The sequence below is a fragment of the Zonotrichia leucophrys genome, chromosome 2 (genome assembly GCF_028769735.1).
Source record: "Zonotrichia leucophrys gambelii isolate GWCS_2022_RI chromosome 2, RI_Zleu_2.0, whole genome shotgun sequence".
Lineage (NCBI taxonomy): Eukaryota > Metazoa > Chordata > Aves > Passeriformes > Passerellidae > Zonotrichia > Zonotrichia leucophrys.
Genome location: NC_088171.1, coordinates 29,576,920 through 29,598,373, shown reverse-complemented (window position 1 = coordinate 29,598,373; position 21,454 = coordinate 29,576,920). Strand labels below are relative to the sequence as shown.

Genomic DNA, 21,454 nt, shown 5'->3' with positions numbered 1-21,454 from the left:
AAATTGTGACTTTTATGTAGGGGTAATGAAAGTATTAGGAAGCAAATGGTCTCAGTTGTGCTAGTGCTGACACGCTTGATTTGTCTATTTTAGGAACGTTAGTGGAAGTATCAAATCTGTATATCTGTTTGGGTCTCATATGGAAGAAATGTTAAAGGAATTGAAGAAGGAAAAAAATTGATTCAGGCTGTTCGATAGTACCAAGTTGCACTGATCGCAGAATCCAGAGAGGAAATTCTGTTAGAAAAGGCTGTCATTATTACAAACATCATTTGTGCATGGAGAGGCACTGGAGATGCTTTCTGGGTGATGCATGGGACACTGTCCCCTCATCAGAAGCATTTGGTGGTCGCACTACAAGATGATAATTTACCTGCAACCTTCTTGCACATTGGCTTCATGTGGGAGAGTGAGGAAGGGACAGCAGTTGCAACATCTGGAGAAGACTGCAAGGTTTGCTCAGTCTTGCTGAGTAGTGAAACACAGTAGTTCAATACAGATGTTGAATTTGTTGTGCTGGGACTGGACACGGTTAGGCCTTTATTTTCAGGAAAATCACATTATTTTCTAGATTATGCTGCTAAGTTTCCAGTGTTTCTGCTGAGGGCACAGTGGCTGTTTCAGTACCTGAGGAAGATTAAGTTAATCAGAACTCTAGCACTGCCAATAGGTTCAGGGCCTGTGTTAACTCTTAGACATACAGATTATTATTTAATGGTTCTTAAATAATACAATTTTAATAGAAGAAAATTATGAGAAAGTCTTCAGGGTAAAAGTTAATGACTTTGCATTTCCATTTTCAAGGTATCATTGCAAGAAGCAAGTGTAAAGGATTCTAACAAAGTCCAAAACAGAAACCCTTGTTAACAGAATCACAGAATGGATAAATTAGGCTGAACAGGGCCCGGTCCCCATGTCTTGTAAGAGGTGTTTTCAGGTTTCTGTGGCTAAGGGTTTCGTGATGTGTGGTGGCTAGTAGCTGGTCTTTAAGTTCTGAAAGGCAAATGGTGTCATCTCAGCTTGCTCCTTAATTCCTTGGTTAAAAATAATGACTTTTTCTGGAATTGAAGCTGCATAGGTACATGGTGCCAGTCAGTAACACCTGGTGTTGCAGCATGAGCTGTTACTGGTGTTGAACGTATATTGTGTGTATTACAGATCTGACATATGGTCATCAAATTACTGAATGTCTATTTATACACTGTAAAATATGTAAACATTGATTATGCCTTTGTTATATTTCCTGTGTTTCTATGTATCTTCCATATTCCTTTTGCTTTGTTGTTTGGTTGTTTCTATGGACATTTGCATGTAAACAGTAAGAAGCTTTTGTTTCTTACGAGTTCATCTGTTCCTGTTGCTAATTCTTATTATAAAGATTTGGGGGATAATTCAATTGGTTGCTGTGGAAATGAGCCTGATGTCACAAACAGAGAGTTACAGTTCACCAAGCCTTTAAGAAACAAAATGAAGGGAGAATGGCCTAATTGGAGAGCCATGTGACTGTGGCAGAATCTCAGCTCTTATTAAAAGCATGTATTTTTAGTCACTGCGTTTCTATAGAAGAGCTGGAAAGTAATTCAAATGGTGACAATCCATGACTCATCAGACAAACTGAAAAAAACATAGCTCTGAGAGAAAGGATGGTCCCACTTCACCTTCATCAGATTCACACTCAATAAACCAGTAACACATGGTAGGTCCCTTAAGCCCAGCAAAGCCTCATATGCTTGAAGAGAGAAGGGGAAAGCTGCTAGTCCAGCTTATCCACTGAAAAAATATACTTTGCTATTAGCTTTGCCACTTCTGCTGCTCTGCCTCTCCTGGGTTTCTGAAGAAAGGAGAGCCAAAGCTGCCTTCCTTGTTCCTCTTGAGAACAGAGAATAGGTTGGTCTTGATGGCTGAAATCGAGAGTCAGAGGTGTCTGAAGAAGAGGGGACTTGGGGCTGTCAGATAGTGTCAGGAGACTTTCCTCCATCTGCCATTAATTGGGGTGAAGGGCCCTGGATTGCCTTCCTCTCTGTTGTTTTCTACCAGTTACAAGAAACAAAAAAATAAAATGTGCCCATAATTACATATGTTTTCATTGTGTTTTTAGGCACTAAAAATATATTGCTTTTTGTGTGGCTCTGGAACATTTTTAGGGGATGCTATGCAGTGTTCACTGCATAGTTTTGTTGGCTGCATTGCAGAATTGAATGGCTTTTTGAGGACATTACATATTGCTAAATTTGTATTTAGAACTGTCCAGCTTTTGTGTGGGTCATAATTTTATTAAAACCAGTACAGAATATGGACAAAAGAATTTGTGATTAAATTCTAATGTGAATTGCTTTTGTATTAATTCTGAAAATAGGAATGCTTGATTTTATTTTAAACATAGAAGTTACAAATAGGTTTTGTAATTGCAGATGATCCTGCCTTGGAACAGGGGTTCTTCTGGATAGTCTAGAGAGATCCTTCCAACCCTAACAATTCTGTGGTTCTGATATTGAGACACTCAAATTAATGGTACCAGTAATAATAGAGATAAAGAGTTTGTTTTGAAGAATGTATTTCCTACAATTAAGTTGCCTAGTAAATACATGTTTTCATTCATGAAGGCATACTCAAGAGCTTTGAAATGCTTTGTTAACTGTTGTTTCTTTGTTGTTAGTTCTGGCTTTGTTTGTTGTTTGTGTTTTGGGTTTCTTTTTGTTAGTTTTTGTTTTTGTTTAAGTGGAATGCTGTTTCTACTTTTAGTATGTTCTTTATGTTTGAAATTCACTACAGAGATGGAGCAGACTCCCGTATCCTTGCCTGTATCAACATAAACACTTAGGCAGTCCTTGTAACTGCTTGGAAAGAATGCATAGGCTGTATATTTGTTAAAAGCCTATAGATAGTACTAGTTGAAATGAATGGAAAGAAACAGTGAAAATTTTAGAGATGTTTATGAGAGGAGGATGGGAAGATGGTTCATGTGCTAAGTATATGTCTGAATTCTTTGTTGAATAGTGGCACTTCAGTACTGGACAGGCTTTAAGAGTTTGATAAATTGCTGAAATTATACTAGAGATGAAAGCACATTGAAGATGTATGAAGAAATTGAGTGAGTGACAAGAGTTCCTGGGATAAAATAATATAAAAGTCCTGAAAGGGAAAACTATTAAAAAATGAAAAAAGACATGGAAAACAAAGCAGAACAAAAGGCTTCAAATAAAGTTGGAGTCTACCAAGTTTTGTTAGACCAAAATTTGTGTATCTGTGCCATTTTTACAACCCATAGGTAGTGCTATGAATGATGTAAGAAAACAGAGAACAGATGTTAGAAATAAGTTATTAGGACAAAATCAAAGTTGGCTTTTAGAGAAACTGAACAGCAGACAGGAGCCAAAACAGAACTCGGTACCTAAAACTGAATGCTTGAAAAATTTTGATTTACATTTGCTGCTTAATTGTGAAAAATAATAATACTACTAAAAAAACATAATCATGAAATTGAGAGAAAATAGCTGCAGCAAAAGGAAAAGAATTCACATCGAACCTTGGTGGCTAGCCAAAGTTTATCTTGTAAAAATGATTTAAATTACTTTATGATAATTATTTTTTATTCTGTAGAGGGCCCTCTATAAGTTTTTGAATAAAAATTCTTCATTATTAAAATCTGTGAATATGTATACAGGCAGTATTATTTTTTATTTGAAAGCTTGAGTAGTTATTTAGCTAATTTTGGGTGAGGGTGAATCCAAGCAAGTACTCAGTCTGGAATTTGAAAAAAGCCACTTGCAGTCCCTTTGGAGGTGCTCTTATTCTGGAATAAATCAGAAATGGCTGTTCATTCAGATTTATTTTAGTAGGTAAGAAGTTAGTTTAGGAACTGGCTAATACATAGAGAAGTAATCACTCATTTCATATGCCTTCATATGGAACCATAGTTTTGTATTTTGTATCAGACACACTGAACATTGTCACCTTGCTTGTCAAGTCCAGGCTCGCTGTTTTATCTATGGTCTGACATGTGGCACCTTCAAAGAAGATCATGCTGTTAAAGATGCATGACATTATGAAGTAAATTTAAATGCTCTGGACTTTGAGCTCTGGGAGCTTAAGGGATTCACAAAGTGTCAATTAAGTTGTCCCAAATGGTAGAAAAGCACATTCTGAAGTGCTTCCCACTGTATGTGCTTAAAGCACAGCATGCACTGCAGTTCTTCTGGATTAGTTTCAAGAAGCAAGTGTCAGAGTAGCTGTTCCTTCTAACAGCAATCTCGAGATGTAATGACTGACACTGAACGAGGACTACTGAACTGCTCTTCAAACTACTAACTCTTCAAGGCAGACTGTACTCTTAAGATAAATACTTTGTAGCTCTGTGTAGATGTTGCAGCTTAAAGTTATCCAGTTTGACATTTGTAAAAATAACCTGAGTAAGTTTACATTGAATTTCAGGGTTTTTCTAGCTTGGTTTTCTTTTTTTTTTCCTGTTCCCCCCTCCTTTTTTTTTTTTTCTTTTTCATCCCTACTTTATCTATCTGCATAGCCTGTGTAGCATGTTTGGCTAGCAACACCTTCTCAACCCCTTAAATAAAACAAAGAAAAAATACCCAAGCAAATCTACCTCTACAGCTAGGCATCTCTACAGTTTAGCATCTCTCCCTGTCCCTGGGAGGCATGCATCTCTAAAATTTTGTAAGTGTTCCAGGCACAAATATGTCAGTCTTTATTCAGGGTCTATCTGGACATAAAAAGTAAATCTAAATCTTGTATAATTATGCTGAGTGGGTTATAATCACATCTCCATTTAGTTATTTTAGTGGAAACTAGTAATAAATATGGTCTCTGCACTACAGTAAGTCTTTGGCTTGAAACTGAGGTTGACCTCATTAAGTGTTGTATCTAGTGAATCAAAAAGCTGCATAAACTGCTCCAAATAACTTGGGTTAATGAATAAGGAATATGTCATGTTACTGCATTTTTGTTATGTTTAATTTGCTGCTTGCACTTCAGGTTTTATGCTGGAAATTTTTATTCAAGGAAAGAAATGGCATAATTTTCTTGGATGGGAATGCCCACCTGTATGTTCAGCAAGTTGTTCCGTCGTGTCCTGTTTTTGAAAGGATTTTCATGTCCTGTTTTTCCACCTGGGAGTTAAAATAGCCAGGCATATGCAAGAGCTCTTTTCATATGGATTTGCTCCTCATACTGCGAGTGACAGAAGAGTTGTGTTCTCTTTCTGCTGTATGCTTCACATATAGTGCCAAAGAGTAGAGGTGGTGCTTGGGGCAAGCAGAGTTTTTAAATGTGATTAATCCTATATATAGCAGCAGATGAGTATTGTAAGTTCTTCTCTTATTCAGACCACTAATGCATAACTATGAACTTATCTCTAATACATTCTAATATTTTTATACCAAGCCTCTTACAGACCTCCTACTCATACAACTATCTTTCAAAAACAAAGAATGATAATAGTAAAAAGAAACCACAGTTGTCAGATAGGTTTAGTTTGAAAGAATTGATCATCTGCTTTGTTTTAAAGACTTTGAAGCATCCCTGGGGATTTGATTTCTGCATTGTTTTACTAAATGTCTATGTTAAACTGTGCAGTGTTTCTCAGAAGCACTCTCTCAATGCCCTTTTCTGTTTTATGAAGTGGATTCCACCTCATTTTCTTTCTCCTTTTCTGAAAGGGAATGAAACTGTTTCCCATTTCTTCCATCTGTTTCATTTATTCACAGTAATTATTGGTTTATAGTGACTAAACAGGTGGAAGAAATAGAAAATTGTTTCCTCCCTTTTACAAAAGGAGAATAAAGTCCATTATCATCGCAGATGTTTGTTTCCACTATGGGTTTATTTTTGTAATAAATTCTTAGTGTTAAGAATTACACAGGATGTCAATCTTGTCCTAATCTTTTGTGAACACTTGACAGGAGAGATTCCCACTTTTATTGATAGACTTCCAGTCTAATATAAATAGTATTCTTCCATATAATTCAGAAAAAAAATATTTTCTTTGCATATGTATTCTAAAGTTGTTATTTGTTTTCTCCCCCATTTAGCATATTTATTCTTAGATGAAAGTCTAGTAGCTTATGTTGCACAGCTTTAGTGAATGATGAGCTTTGTAAAAGTTGGCAGAATTTGGGCAGCCTTGCCAAATGACCATGACTAGATAGCTTTGGAGCTTGCTATCAGAACTGAGATTTTTCAAACTTCTTTGGTTGGCATTCAGTTGCATTTTGAAATTTTATGCATTAAGGTTGTTGAACTAGTAACTCTTAATAGTCATTTTGGAGTAATGCAGAGTGTTCTGCCATGCATTCTTCTTGCAGGTCTGGAAATTCAAATGGCATCTTAAAACTTGTAAGCAATTTTTAGGAGCCTGCCTTTTGAGTTTTGAAAAAAGTGAAAAAATCAATTTTAAATCTTCCCAACCACAAAAATTGCATTTTTTTTTAGACAATGTTAATTTGTGCAGTTTATGCATCACTGTTTTCTATGAAATTAATCCATTATCAGCATTTCTTAGGAAAAGACCTTTACATTTAATTTCATCAGGCTTTTCTCATTTTTACCCATAATGAGAACATAGTAGATTTTTAAAATTACATTAAACCTTTGCCTTAAACGATGATGCAAGTCAAGTATAAACATGGAGAGAATGAACAAGGAGGCAGATAAGATTTTTTTAAGTTATTTTGAATAAATAATAAATATGCATTTTTTATTGTGAGTACATAGCCATCAGAAATAAAGGATAAGCAGTTAGGAGGCAGTGGTGAAAAATGTGGCAATTAACATCAGAGAAATTTTGGATAAAATCAAATAAAAATAAAGAGGAAAGGAATCTTAATGGCAAGCCAAGTAGTATGCATGAAATAATCAACGGTTTATATGAGGGTTGAAATAAGGACAGAAGCTACAGAACCAGGAATAAAGCCAGGTGAGAATAAACAAGCATACAGTAGTTCTTCAGTGGAAGAATTCCAATTGTTTTTTTGGCAAGGTTGAGATGTTAAAATTAAATATAAAAAAAATATTTTTTGTTTTTGTTTTTCTGTATTCGGTTTATCTACTGAATTGTGTGCAGGCTTTTGAAAAACTTGAATTCTAACTGTTCTCTTTAAAATTGGACGGAAGTCAGTTCCTGATCTTGGTAAAGCGCTCAATGCCTTCACAGGACACACAGCGGGCTGAATGAGAAGCCTTCATTCTGATTTTGCAGCTTTTATGTGGCTACAATTAACTCCATATGATCCCCACTGTTGTCTTAGTGACTGAAGTTTCCAAGGAATGATTTCAATTCTGGTAGCAGGAGTGTGGTGCATTTTCTGTGTGCCGTGTGAGTGCAGCACAGGCAGCCACGTTGCTTTGCTGAGCTTTTGGGAAGCTCTGGTGGCCTGCAGGCTCTGTTCCTCCTTCCTCACCCTCCCAGGAGCAGTCAGCAGCCAGCCTCCTGCCCTTCTTGGGTGGGTGTCCCCATTCCCACCCCCTTCCCTCGCGAGGTTCATGTCCTTCCCTCTTCATCCTCTTGAAGCAGTGCCATGTCCAAGCAGCTCCCAGCTTCTGCTCGAGGCCATCCTTACAGTGCTGTTTGGCAGGGAGCGAATGCTCATGGGTGTGAACTGGGAACCTGTGTAGAGCTGGGAGGGGCTCTGTGTGTGTACCTGTACTGGGGACACTGGCTTGGACTGTCTGACAAGAATAAAGGCCTGTTATGTTTGGGAATTTCCCAGAGAAGCAGCGTGCTTTGTGCTGTGCTTTGCAGTGTAGTGTAAAGATTCCTAAGCTAGAAATGAGCAGTAAAGTGGTGCAGCAGCACAGCTGGAGTCTATTTTCAGTTTATTTCAGGAGCTCTAGAATTCCTCCGCTGCCTGATTCAAGCTAATCAGAGTCTCTTTACATAATAGTGCCATTTGTAGGCACACAAAACAACACGTCTTTTTGAAACAAAACACTGCGGTGTTCCTTTTGAAACATTTGGATGCTTACAGAATTGAGTATTTCAATATTTTATTTGGGGGAATACAAAAAAGGAAAGTTAAATGCAGCTCTTAAAGAACATGTCCTGGGCTGCATGAAAAGCATGGCCAGCAGGTCAAGGGAGGTGATTCTGCTCCTCTGCTTTGTTGTTGTGGGGCCCCACCTGCAGTGCTACATCCAGGTCTGGTGTCCCCAGCACAGGAAGGACATTGACCTGCTGGAAAAAGTCTAAAGGAGGGCCTCCAAGTTGTTTAAAGGGATGGAGCACCTCTCCTCTGAGGAAAGGCTCAGGGAATTTGATTTGTTTCTGGAAAAGGAACTGGAAAAGGTTTTGGGTTGACCTAATCATGGCGTTCCAGTACCTGAAGGGAGCCTACAGGAAAGATGAAGAGAGACTTTTTGCAAGAGTGTGTAGTGACAGGATAAAGGGAACAGCATCAAACTGAAAGAGAGTAGATTTGGATTAGGTAATAGAATGAAATGCTTTGCTGTGGGAGTGGTGAGGCACTGGAACAAGTTACCCAGAGAGGTTGTGGAAGCCCTATCCCAGAAAGCGTTCAAGACCAGGTTAAATGGAGCTCTGAGCAGCCTAGTCTGGTTAAAGGTGTCCCTTACCCACAGCAGGGGGATAACTAGAAGATCTTTAAAGGTCTCTTCCAAAACAGGGCATTCTCAGATTCTGTGACTAGTAATATCAGGTTTTTTGGAATATGTTATCTACTCAAGCGTTTCTTCTTCTTTTCAGATGAGGAAATTTCAACTAAAAATTTGTCATTTTGATAGGAAAAAAGCAAATTGTTTGCACAGCTTTTTATTAAATGTAAAAATTACTAAAAGTAAAATAAATGTGGAGAGATTCCTGTATTGCCTTGAAATTTTGGTTTGGGCAATCAGGTCTCTGAAGGCAACCTCAACAATATTTACTCTGTTGTCTAAACCAAGTTATTTTTATGATAGCCATTTTATTTGTATTCATATCTTGGTTGTTGGGGGATTTTTCAGATTTAGAAAGGAGGGATAAATTGTAGATTATTTTAGACTACTTCTCTGAGTATAACCTCTTCTTTATGAGTGACCCTAAGATTGAGATATTCTGACAAGGGTCTGGCATATATCTTAATGGTGTGGAGGATTGTGCGTCGCTACTTCCAGGAGACTGGGTCTTCATTTCATATTTCTTTTATCTTGAAGCCATGATCTCATACATATTGAAACTTAGTAAGCCATTTATTTTCTAAGGTTTTTTTAGTGTACATTCTGAGATAAGCTTTGTTTTACTGATGGTACACACTGTTTGGAAAGCATTAGAGCAAAACCAGGTCTTTGTGAGAAGCTTAAGCATAAATGTAGTGACAGTTTTCTTATATGTCTAATTATGTACTACATCCAAGATTAAAAAATTACCTTGTAAGAAAATTTACTTTGTAAGAGAATGAAGAATATATGGGGCTGCAGAAGGAATGGGAGAGGCCAGCTTGGGTCATCCCTAGGCACCAAGTGAAAATTGCATCTCCTGTATTCATTGTAATTGTGTTTGTTAGGGAAGCCTGTTACCTGCTAAAGAGTAGTCAGTGAATTCTGATTTTATAGTTGTTTTATGTTTGTCTATACAGTGGTATTTAAAACATATAATAGGCTCCAATAAAGTGTGGTACCATTGCTTAAGAAAAGCCATACTCCCAATGGACTTTAGAGTTTATCTTTCCTTGAGGTGAAATGTCTTAAAATTTTATGAAAAGTTTTAAGTGAAATACTGTTTATTTCACTTACTGCATGCCTGACGAGCTCCAGGACTTCAATGTCTTTTTAGCAAGAACAGATTCCTTGGGTTACAATGTTTTAGAACAGTATTTTGTACAACATGTTTATTCAAATGCTTTCCTTTGTCTAATTCTGGAACATGAATAAAAGAGAAAAGGGAAAGCCCATCTTCAAAAGCAGAGGAAAAGTCTAAATTGTTTCCTGTACCATCCTTTGACAAAGTTTTGAAGTCAAGTTTTGTTTTCCTTTGCACTTTTGGAGGTCTTTCACTGTATCAGCCAACTTTCCTTTTTCTCATTTTTCCTCAACCAAAACAAGCTATGTCTATTAAGCCTGATCTCCACAAGCAGGTGAGTCAGAAAGTTCACAGATGGTTTACTCTTCCATTTACTTGAAATGTAACTCTGTTGGGATTGGAATGGAGCTCCCTCACAGCTAGTCTGTTAGCTCATGACTATTATGTTGTCTTTTGTCAGTGGCAACATTAAGTTGATGAGTACTGGTGTCACATTACTGTTGTTTTGCTACTAGGTTAGAAAATTTAATGTTGTTATAATACCTGTATTTTAGGGCTACACATTCATAAAACATTTGAATACATATGTGTTAAGTTTATTTTCAGCTTACAATAAATAGACATTTATCTTCTTTTAAATATACATTGAGTTTAGTTTAGGAGTGAATCTTTGTAGTTTGAAGCATAGGTCACAGAAAAGATACTTTACTAAACTGATTTGTTTATCTTATTTCTATTTTTTCCCCCTAAAATGTGGGATAAAATTATGGATTGACAAGGTAGATGTTTGCTGCAGAAGTTATTGGTTGTTGTCAGGATTTGTGGCGGGAATGATTTAAGGAAGGACCCACTCCAAGATGGGAAACACATTTTTTATTTGGAAACAAAGTTTGTTGAGGAAATCAGTTGTAAACTTGCCAGAAATTGCTAAAAGATATTGTCACCATAATAACAAGTGAATGGCAAAATTACTTTATGAAATGTAGTGATTTGATCAGCATGGTACTTAAAGCAAGTGTCCATAGTGGGTGCTGTCCTCTGAGGAGGCCTTGGAATAAATTGAATAAATTGGTACAATCTATGCTCTTTAAGCTGTTTCTATATGTATCATGTAATTTTATAATAGACCTTCCATAGGGCTACAAGTTTCTATAGAGGAAGAAGGTACTAAGTTGGATGATACAAATAAGCAGATGTAAAACTAACACAGGGTGTGGTGACATTTCAGTCAAAAAGTGTGTGTCTTACAAAACTTTAAAAACACTGGCTTTATTTAACTGCCTTTTATACCTCAAAAGTAAATTTTTGACACAGGTACTGATTCCTCTCCTCTTCCGAACTGTTAGTTAAATATCCAAATAAATTCTGTAAAATACTATTTGATGGATTTAAAAAACTCTTGTTTATGTTAGAAATGCAGTTAAGATGACCTACTGTCTCGGAAATATTGGGAATGAACCCCAAGCTAATGCAACTTAATTCTGAAAAGTTTGTTATTGTTTAAGCAGTCCTTTATCTTACTTGTCATAGTTCTTGGCATTCTTGCAGGCAGGAAGCACTGTTGCTATTTCATAGAACTCTGTTTTACCATCTTCCTGGTAAATTGTATGCTTTTATAGTACAAGTTGCATTTGTAACAGTTTATTTGATAGGTCTTTGGTTTGTGGGGTGGTAGATTTATTTCATGATGTCATCATGTAGATCTGTCACGTACACTTGTGACTAAACTTTCATAGTAAGTAGGAGTCACTTGGCTTCCATCCTTTTCACACAGTTCATAAATATGTCTTGGCTCATTCACACCATCATGGAATAGTTCAGGTTGGAAGGAACCTCTGAAGATTATCTAGTCCGAGCCTCCTGCCGAGTTACCTAGATACTCAGTCAAAGATACGTATCCAACAGTTCATCATTATTGTTTTAAGGCAAAAATCAGTCTAGATGTGTAGTACTTGTCATTTCATACCCTGTCTTCAGACTCCCTATGACTCAGATTTGCTGAAAACAATCCATTTTGTATTTCCCTGAAGTCAAGCATAGTGATTCTTAAGAAGGCCAGGGGGTAACCTATAGAACGGGACAGACAAGTTCTAAAATGTAGAAAGCTGTGTATTACTGTATGTGTCACACAAAAACTGGTAGTTGGTGGTAGCACACAAAAGAGCAACCATCTATCCTGGGGAATAAGCTCAGAGAAAAATGAAGTAAGTGTAAGAAAACACAAATGAAGAACAGATTGATGGGATAAAACCATAGAAAACAGATTATAGGATAATTTTAGGATTGAAGCTGTTTTTGAATACTTGAACAGAGATGGCTGAGAATTTATGTGTTCTTGTTCACTTATTTTTTTAGGTGAGTAGGGAATTGTAGGAAGTGATAGGAGAGTAAGAAATAAAGCTTAAGAGAGCAATGGGCTCTGGCTTCTAAGCCTGTAGAGAACAAGTAACCCAACTGTATTAAACTGCTTAAATTAAATAGTCAAGCAGATATTGTTTAGGATGATTAGAGATCTTTATAAGCTTCCTTGTGGGAGCTATTTATCTGAATAATGTTATTATCTTGCCAAGTAAGTTTCTGTGAAAATGCAGTTTTCCTTAGAGTGTCTCTCCCTGATATTCTTGACACAAAATGTCATTTGATAAAGTCACAGATAATCCTGGTAGTACGGTTTAATGCTGCCTTTGTCAATGTACTATATTATAAGGTTAATTCTTGCTTGCTGTTTCCTTAGAATCCTGGAATAACAAAGAATTATCCAGTTCTAGCTTTGATATTAAATTGGAAAGGCAGAAGATGAAATCTCCTTGTACTAAAGCAAATACAAAGTTCAGGTCTAATGTTTTTGTAGAGAAAGGAAAAGATTTGAGATGCATCAAGCAAAGATCAGTAGAAAGCAGATCTCCTGGAGTGTGAGCTGATCTTAAGGGCTTTCCTTTCCTTGATATACTTGCATGATATCTCTCTTCTATACACTCTATATCTCAAGTGTTATCTGTTATGGTCCATGTTGTCCATAAAGGTACATAAGAAATTAGTTAGATAAAGCAGTTAATTTTCTGATGAAAGTATTTAATGATGGGAAAAAAAAATACAGCAAATCATTAAAAATGCTGTTTAACTATACCAAACTTGAAAACAGCTGGCTTTGATGGAAACAGATTTTTTTAAAATTTGAAAGTCTGCATCTAGAAGATTTACAGAAGTAGTACTTGAACCATTCATTTCTCAGAGCAATGAATATAAAACACATTTCCCAGGACAGATTTAAAATGACAATTGTTAAGATAAATGAGCATATATTAATATTTAATGTGTGGAAGTGTAATATAAATACTGAGCTGCTTTGTTGTAGTAATGAAAATAGGAAAACTCAAAAACTTCCTGACATACATAAGACATAGTTGTAGTTTCTTATCAGTTTATTTCATTAAATTTCAGGTTACAGCAATTAGGAGAACAATATTATCCCAGAAGTTAGGTCTTGAACTGTAACTGACTTCTTTATTGTAACTGATAAGTCTGTAGCATTTTTTCTTTGACTTTTATATTTTCATTCTATCTATTTAGCAGTAAACTTTTTCAGTAGCCTTATAAGGTAGCTGAATGTGTAAATACCACAGTGAAAAAAATCTAAATCTTTGCATCATACCCTGCCTTTGTAATTAAGCAGTGCTTGGAGTGCTGTGACTTGTAGGCAGATGTTTGCTAGCTGCCCATTCCTATGGACAACAAAGCTGTTGCTTTTTCAGTGATTAACTTTAAACCTCCTATAATAATGTTTCCACAGGCTCAATACATGTAATGCTATAAGTACTCAGAGATTGATTCTAAAATTTATATGGCAAGATTCTCACCCGCAGTGGTGATAAATGAGAACTGTTGTTGTCAACACTTTCAATATATGCAAACTTAAAAATATTCTACAAAGGAAATAGAAATTGGAGAAACTTTATAAAAGCAATAATGATTTTTAAAAATTATTTTTGTCCAGGAGTATGAACCTTTAGGCAGTTTCTTATTATGTAAACTGGAGCACAATTTTAAATACTAAATACTTGCCCCAAGAGGTCAAATCTGCTTATGCTATCGAAAGAGGTGTGGAATGTAAAGGAGAAGTGTTCTGTTTCCCTTTCCCAGATTGTATATGGCCACCTTCCATTAATTTTTATAGAGATTTGATAGATTAGATCAGGTAATGTCTTGGTGATTGGAAAAACTCATCTGATTTCACCAAATGGCGCATATAATGTCTATGTGTTTTTTTATATATAAACTAAAATGCAAGGGCTTGGCAACATCATATTTAATGATGAAAATGTGTATACAGGGTCTATATGTCTGCATCATGTGAAGTCTCCACATGCAAATGTAGTCAGGCAATAGAGAATTTTGTACATGCCAAAATACCAGTGGCAGCACTACTCTGCTTGATAGATTTGCTGATAGCTTTGATAGCCACTAAATGATGAAAAGCTTGTCAAGGCTTGTTTCTATAACCTGTGGGGAACAGGTTATAGTGACCTCTTTTTTAGCTGCTCCTCCTCCCTGCACTAAGCATGAGATCACTAAGAACAAAAGCTTAGGAATAGTATTTAGGACAGAAAAAGGGAAATCCAATTTATACTGGTATATATTCACAGCAAGTGCAGGAGCCTTCATCGTTTGCAGTTCAAGATCCCGATTCATGTGTACTTGTGTTGTTAATGCTCTCAGTTTTTATGGCCTAGGTATGTATTTGACTTTAAAGGCTTTGCTCCCATGAGAAACTGTAATAGAGAATCGTGATTGCAAGAAACAGATTTTTGTGATGTCAAGAATTGTCACTGAATAAACATTTAAAGCTTTGTATCAGGAAGGGTAAAATGAACTTGATACTTTGGAAACAAGAAATGTGATGAAGCAAAATGGGGAAAAAATTTGTGCTCAAAAAGAGGAAAAAAATAATTTCAAGAACTGTCCATGCTGTATGGAAGAATGGAAAGACCAGATGTAGCTTTAAAATTTTGTCTTGCAATACGTCCTATTTAATAATTTTTGAGCCCATAATTGAAGTTTGGGTTAAATAAGCTTCAGCTTTAGGATAAAAAGGTTATGAATTCAAAGTATACCAATATAAAAATTCAGAGAATCACAGAATCAATATGGTTGGAAGAGACCTCCAAGATCATCAAATCCAACCTTTGACTGAATGTCAGCCACCATGTCCATTGAAACATACCATGAAGTGCCTTGTCACTTTTTTGGACACTTGTGGGGATGGTCAGTCTTCCAGTTCCGTGAGGAGCTTGTTGCAATGCTTGACCACAATTTCAGTGAAGAAATTTTCATTCTACGCAACTTTAACCTCCCCTGGTGCAACTTGAGGCTGTTTCCCCTTGCTCTGTTGCTGGTTGCCTGGGAGGAGAGGCCAACCCTCATCTGCCTACATCCTCTTTTCAGGAGTTGTAAAGAGTGATAATGTCTCCCCTGAGCCTCTTTTCCTCCAAGCTGAACAACCCTGGGACCCTCTGATTGATGCTCCTTGCAGGACTTGAGACAGACCCTTCCCCAGCTGCATTGACCTTCTCTGGACGCACTCTAGTGCCTCAGTGTCCTTGTTGTGGACACGGGATTTGAGGTGTTGCATTTTGGGGAAAACAGAAACAAGTCAATTAGTGTATTTTTTAAAATGTATATTTCAAAGCCTGTAGAAATGTCCTCAGACAATGCTTTTTCCCTGTTCCCACTTAAAATCAGAAATAATACCAGCTGAATTTCTAACCAAACTGGTTTAACTCTTCATTACTAGTTAGGGCTTAGGTTTAGTGTTTGGAATGAAGTATGTTGTCAACAGCATTCCTTCCTTAATTCAATAGACAGCTGTTTCATTCTCATTCTAACTGAAAAACTTTTGAGGTTGGGAGCCTCTATTGGGTGATATGACCATCAAAAAACAAAAAGGAAATCAGAAAAGGGAAATGAGAAAATGTTTGTATGACATTTCAAACTCAACTGTGATGTTGGAATCTGAGGACTGGAGAAGCTCCCAAGCCTTCTCTTCCTTCCTGGTCTCCGTGCAAGGTATTTTCTAACAGACTGACAGGCTCTTACTTGCCCTGACCCCAGGGAGATGCCCTGGGGCTGCCCACTGCCAGCTGTGGTGATGGGACAGACCCTGGTGGTCAGGGCCTGCCCTGCTGACCCAGAGGATCCATGGGGTCTTGGTCTCACAGAGCCCCAATATTCACAGAAGCCTGATATCCCGAGTCTTCCTCTCAGAGATGCGCTCTGAGGAGCTTTCAGACTGAAATAAAGGAGTCCAAAAGACACTGAGAAAGCTATCCAGAGTAATTTTATAATGTAAAAATCTGATGCATTCTTTTTCTTATTTAACATTTTTAATAGTTAAGTCAGGACTTAGCTGCAGTTCTGCTCAAGTTCTGCATTCTCTTTTCATCCTTTACTTATTGCTTCCTTTGAAAGCTCATCCTTCTAGCAGGCTAAAATTAAACCTCCATGACTCCCTGTTGTTTGCCATATACTTGTCACTTGAACATCTGCTAAGGGAAGAGGGATTTGGTGGACATTTTTTATTAATGTGGACTAAAGATGTGTAGGCACATGCAGCCAATATTGCTTTTTTCACAAAGAAGTCCTTGGCTAAGTTTCATTTAGTTCATTTCAGTGTGTAAAATGAATCTGAATTGCTCCTTGTGTTGCTGAGCCTCAGCAGGGAGGATGGGTGGAAGAGGCAGCTCCTGTTTTGGGTGTCAGGAGGAGGTTTTCCTCTGCAGCAGGAGCTACTGCTCCTACTTCTCTCTTCTTGTACCTCCTCCATTCCCTGTTGCAGGAATCACTTACCACTTTATTTATATGGGCAGCATCATCCAATTCTGACTGAGTTTCTAAGAGGCATTTTTTTTCGTAATTGTCAAAAAATTCAGTGAGAATGTAATTTAGAGTGTGAAGTTAAATTGTAATTAGTGTTACCCAAACCATTGGTAGTAGAAGGTTTGGGGAGATCTTTAGATCAGTGAGGATGATTACCTTCTCTTCTTTTTAGCTCTTTGCAAGGCCAAAATAAGTTTCAAATTCTCAATTATAAGAAAGCTAACATCAAGTGATTATCCTATTAAAGGTTTTAAATGTTGGTTTCCTTTGTGAAATTTGCATCAAAAGACCACTTATAAGTTATGAACGAGAACCTGTATTGGCAGTGAGCCATATGTATGGGCAGCAGAGGACATGTAAATCCCTGCATTCTGCCAGTTCAGTAACAACCATCAGGCATCTCTTACCAACACAGACATGCTGCAGCCCTGAGTAATGCTTCATGAGCCACGTCCTTACTGAAACAACCAGTTTGTAGGAAGGTGAACAGTTTTTACTGCTTTACAGTTTTACTTGATGGTGCTGCATACAGGTTTGTTGGTGGACTTGGCCTTTTTATTATTGGAATTTCTAGACCAATAAAGCTTTAGATGAAGCACAGCTATAGCTTGAGTAAAAGCCTTGTCCAGTTCTCTGAATAAAATGAACTAGGCAAAAAGAAAAAAAAAGTTGTGCATGTAAATTTAGATACACACGTGTTACTGTATTGTATCTACAAAAGAAAGTCCATAGAATAAGAGGCTGTATAAAAATTGTAATGCCAACTGATTGCTGGATTTCTCTCAGTGCTTCTCTTTGGTTTATCTGTCAAGAAGAGTTTTTGAGTTTGTGCGAGGCTTTGTTGGCATGCAGGAAATTGTATATGTGTGGCTGGACCTTTTGCTTTTCTAAGTCATAATAAGATGTATAGAAAACCTCTGTGAAGCTTTTTTATTTTGTATGCCTGTGATGTGTTCTATATTGTGTTTGGTTTACAAAAGGCAAATTCACATAGAAGTGGTTATTGCTCTATATGACATTGTAGGTGATAAAATGAGTTATGGCCCAACAAATATGCAGGTTGTTATGACTTTCTGTTGAGAATTATAACTCAGAATCATTTTTTTCTAATGTTTGTTTCCTTTTAAATTGAAAAGCATTTCTGTGTACATAGCATGTGAGTTTTACGTAACTTGTCTTATGAGTCCTTTTTTAAGGAAAAAAACATTTTGAAGTAAGAGGATGAAGATGAGGAGAAAATGTATGATCTGGGCAAGTTTTCCTTATGTTTTGTGTATTCAGATTATAGGAGAAATGGTACACAAAATTCCAGTCTCAACTGAGTGCTCAATTTTCTTCATCCTGAAGTTGAGTCACTTTAGAAAGTGAATAACAATTTTTAATGTGGGCTAAACCTCAAACAATTTTGAAAACTTAGTATGTAAATTTGTCTTCAGTTATAAAAAGTAGCTTTGTCAGGGCTGAGAGATAGTTAGGCAAAAAACAAGACACTTTGATACTTTTGCTTTTATATATGCAGGTTTCATATTTCCAGTGTCATTATTTTAATTGTTTGCCTTTATTTTTTATCCCAAGTCACATCTTTATAATTTTGGAGCCTTAATTTAAAACAGAATTTCTGCAGCATCCAGTGTAGAATCCAGCTACTTTTCTCCCCTGTACTTGTAATGGCTTTTCAGTTAGCAGCCTTTCACGCCATGCCTTGCCCATTTATTCTGCCCCAAACTGACTGGGGCGTGAGGTAAGAAATGGCATCTCGCCTCATCCAAGGCAAATTCTGAATCCTGGGCCAAAGTTTCCCTTTTTCTCCTTCCACCCTCTTGTCTAAATGCAAATTGCAACAGAAGATGGGTTGAACAGTGAGAGCTGAAGTCAGTTCAGGCAGGGGACAGAATTGAAGGTCTTCTGTATTTTGACTGAATACCCAAATCTCTGACCTAGTGGGTAATAAAAATAACATGATTGTAAAAGCAAAGAAATGAGAGATTTTTCATGAAACAAACATTATATTTCAAGCTACATTAAATCTGTACTGTGCCAGCTATAACTTTGCAGATAACATGGGATTTAAGCACTGCCATGACAGGCTATATACTATATATACACATATTTGGAAACCATCTCTCATGAGGAGACCTTGGAATGCAGAGACTTAGACAAAGAAGGAAATTGTCCTTGATCTTAAAAACAGCTAAGAGTTTAAAACCATATTTGTGTTTTAACATGAGTGGTGCTTATGAATTTACTGAAATTGCTTGGAAGTGCTAAGATTCTAAGGCATGCAGAACATCTGTACTTTTGGGAAATAGAGAGAATATGGGTTCTGTTCTGATGTTTGTGTTCACATCAGCATTTTACAGTGATTATTTAGATGACTTGGATCAGATAAACTGTAAATAAATCCATGCCATTGTTTTTACCTCCTATTTATTTCCTATTTTTAGAAAAAACAGTCTTAGGAAAAATTTCTAGATACTTTTGTATATATTTTCTGGAATTTTTTTTTGCTTATTTTTTGACGAAGAGCATGTACTTAACTATTTTTTAAATGGAGTTGATAACATATTATTGGAGTTTCTATTCCATACAGCTTTCTAGGACAGTTTTTTGTTGGCTTTTTGGTTTTTGCTTTTTTAATCTGATTCCTGAAAAAGAGTAGAAAATTATCCTATTCTTCATATCCCTTTAGGACAACTTATTAAAGCTGGAACATGTTCTCAATATTCGTTTGCCTACTCAAGGCTGAGGAAAAAGAATTAATTTTTTCTGAGGGTTGTCAGCACTGTTAAGGGGTGTGCAGGCAGAAGATGGTGTGTTGGCATTCTTCTTAAAATATCGATATTTCATTTTGAACAGTTTGAAAGATCTCTGTTCAGGCTTGGATACTGTCACATGAACTGAAAAAAGTGATTGAATGACTGTGAACAAAAGATTGTAAAAAATTATTCTGCCTTGGCTGTAGTACTCAAAATAATTACAGCTCCTGACCTGAATGTGGAAATCTTTTCAAAAGTTTTGCTGGACGCCTAAAGAAGAATTTACATCTGCAGACCTTTATTTTCTTGACAGAAATTTCAAACATGAGGGCAGTGCTTTTTGGATGTTTCTGTTTTAAACTCATGCAAGAAAAAGTTGAATGGTTTTGTTGTTGAAGTAGAGCATATTTTCTTTCTTGATACTTGACTAAGAAAATGCGAAAAAAAAATGGAAAGCAAGAATTTAATTTAATTCTAGTAAGTAACATAACATAGGTTTTGCTTTTAATTACAGTTGCATAGGTATAATACCGATTTAAACATGAATAGACTACCTGGCAAAATAGGCAATGAAAGCGTAACCATTGCTGAAAGAAAACCTCAAGACACTGGTTTAAAATCACTAGAAAGCACTCAATTTCTATTTTGTTTATGCATTTTTTAATTTGGATAATAAAAGATGTGTGAGGAAACCTTGCTGTTTTTCTATTTGATGCTTGTGTTTAAACTTTATACTTTTTTAAGATGAGGCTCAATCATGTCTGTCATACATTTGCTCATCTCACACTGCTACTTTTGTAGTTACTGCCATCATTGTCATAAGATGCAATGATTTTTTTATATACAACCCTGTATATGAATACTGAAAAACATATTAAAATAATAGAAACCAAATAAAAATAAATTTTTGTCATATCAGTTTGTGTCCTTGTTCTGGTCAGTAATTGTCTAACCCACCAACTTCTAAATTACAGCTAATAATAAAATTTGTTGCTTAACATTTTAATTATTTGTTTGTTATTGTTTTTTACATAAAGTTGTGATTTTTTGTTGCAATTCAAATGACACACCAATAAATTATAGATGATTTTATCAAGTAAGTATTTGCATTGGCTGCTTATGAGACCTGCTAAACGCTGTTCCCTGTAGTTGACAGGAACATTGAAATACATCCAATTAGTGAAAATAAATGATTTTATTGGGGCCACACATAGTCTCAGATATTTTTGTTTAAGAAAATTTGGTAAATGAAAAACGTTTGGAAAAGCCATTCCTATTACGGTGTAAACTGTGTATGAGAGTGGGAGAGAAACACCTCCTCCCAACGCCTCTTAAAACTGAATGTTAGTGTTGTATCCTGTTTATAGCTGCTATGAACTGTTACAGAACTGTTACATAACTATTGTTCAAATCCTTGGCTGCTACATTTTCCCCTTTCAGGTCACATAATTTGCTAAACTTATGTTTTAGAATCACGTTTAAGATGCCGCATTTCTTTAATGTCGAAGAACTATTACAATGCCATATTTTGTTAATTTAATTAAGAGAAGCCATTTTAGGTCCTAATGTTTGTAGTATTAAGTGCCTGAATAATTGCTCTAGAGAGTCCTGTTCTTGGTTTGCTCTTTGCTTCTCTACTTTACTTCCAGGTTTTGTTGTAGAAATAAAATTGCAGATGTAACTTTCACCTATTCTCTTATTCACTGCTTTGGTACTCATTACTGGTTCATGGTCCTGTGGCCATTATGCACGTTTGACCATTGTACTACTGCATTTTAAAGAAACAAATGAGTTACAGTTATTTTTCTTTTATTGCTGAGATGTTAAATGAGGAAAAAAATTGGTTATGTGCATGATGAGTTCTAAGTGAATCTGAATTCAAGGCTTTAGTGTAATGGCAGCTTACTGAAGTAATTGCTTTGCTATTCTGCACATAGTTAAAAAAAATTGGAAAAATTATATCTACCTGATTCCGAACTGCAGGGATTTACACAGTTCTGTTAGACAAAAGTTACTGAAGCTAATAGTTTTTAGAATACCTGAGAGTTCAGCAAAAATTGAGGTTTTGAGAACAACATTT

At 36.3% G+C, this 21,454-nt stretch overlaps 1 protein-coding gene across 8 annotated transcripts in view; it reads left to right on the top strand.

The window, feature by feature from the left end:
- The window catches only part of DGKB (diacylglycerol kinase beta), a 398,863-nt gene that overhangs the window by 102,937 nt on the left and 274,472 nt on the right, over window positions 1–21,454 (top strand). The gene's annotated exons all lie outside the window — the stretch shown is intronic.